This window comes from Cicer arietinum, chromosome 5, assembly GCF_000331145.2.
Source record: "Cicer arietinum cultivar CDC Frontier isolate Library 1 chromosome 5, Cicar.CDCFrontier_v2.0, whole genome shotgun sequence".
NCBI lineage: Eukaryota > Viridiplantae > Streptophyta > Magnoliopsida > Fabales > Fabaceae > Cicer > Cicer arietinum.
In genome coordinates, this window is record NC_021164.2 from 1,091,635 (window position 1) to 1,092,501 (window position 867).

The 867-nt window shown below is 26.2% G+C and overlaps 1 long non-coding RNA gene across 1 annotated transcript; it reads left to right on the forward strand.

Annotated features, from left to right (window-relative positions):
* The first annotated feature begins 209 nt into the window (after positions 1-209).
* LOC113786603 (uncharacterized) lies at positions 210-801 on the forward strand. The gene is made up of 2 exons (XR_003472868.2): positions 210-409; positions 507-801. It is a non-coding gene; the product is annotated as an uncharacterized lncRNA (long non-coding RNA).
* Positions 802-867: the final 66 nt, after the last annotated feature.

The following is an 867-nucleotide window of genomic DNA, read 5'->3' on the forward strand; positions in this document are numbered from 1 at the left end:
ATTCTCAACAATTTTTGCGTCATGAAATCCTTTATTTCCTTACAAATAACTTTCTCAAAATTCAATACTACTATTATATTGTTGTTGCATGTGGAATTTTTCCCATATCTATCATGAAAGGGTATAAAAGAACTAAAATGTATTGAAAAGTTAATAATAGTTTTTTATTTTAGAATCTTTATTGAGTGATCTATAAGGATAAACACGAAACATAACTTTACCTCAAAGAAGTATAAATTGACTTAATATTTCTAAAGTTTTTCTTCCATATCAATAAGTGTTATAAAAATAAGTATAAATCAATTTTGCTTGTTGCATAAAAAGAGAAAAAATATGACAAAAATTTTCATGTTTTTTTTCGTGCTATGGTCTGTTTTCCTTGCTTTTGTTGTAAGTGACGTAAGTGCGAGTAAGTTTTGTTTCCCTAACTCTTTTCAAGAAAACATTATTTGTCTTATATTTTATTTATTTTATCTTCTTTTACTAACCCTCGTATTTGTTTTTAGTCACAGAAGTGGAGTGTGAAAACGATCATGACTGTATTCTTTTATATCCACAATTGCTTACGCGTTGTCTTAATGGTAGATGTGTCGTCATGATATATGGAGAAGGTGTCTCCATGAAAGTTGAGAATTAATACTACGTTAATAACTTATGTCAAAGCTTATAAATTTATTAGAAATCTTAATATTGTCACTCTAATATTATAAGTTTGAGTGAACTATACTTTGTTTTTCATAATAAGTTTGAGTGAACTATACTTTGTTTTTCATAATGAGAATGATTGGACTATTAGCTTCATTTATCGGTGTTAATTTGATTAGAATATATCTTTCTTTTTTTTTATTCAAAAGGTTTTTTTACTTA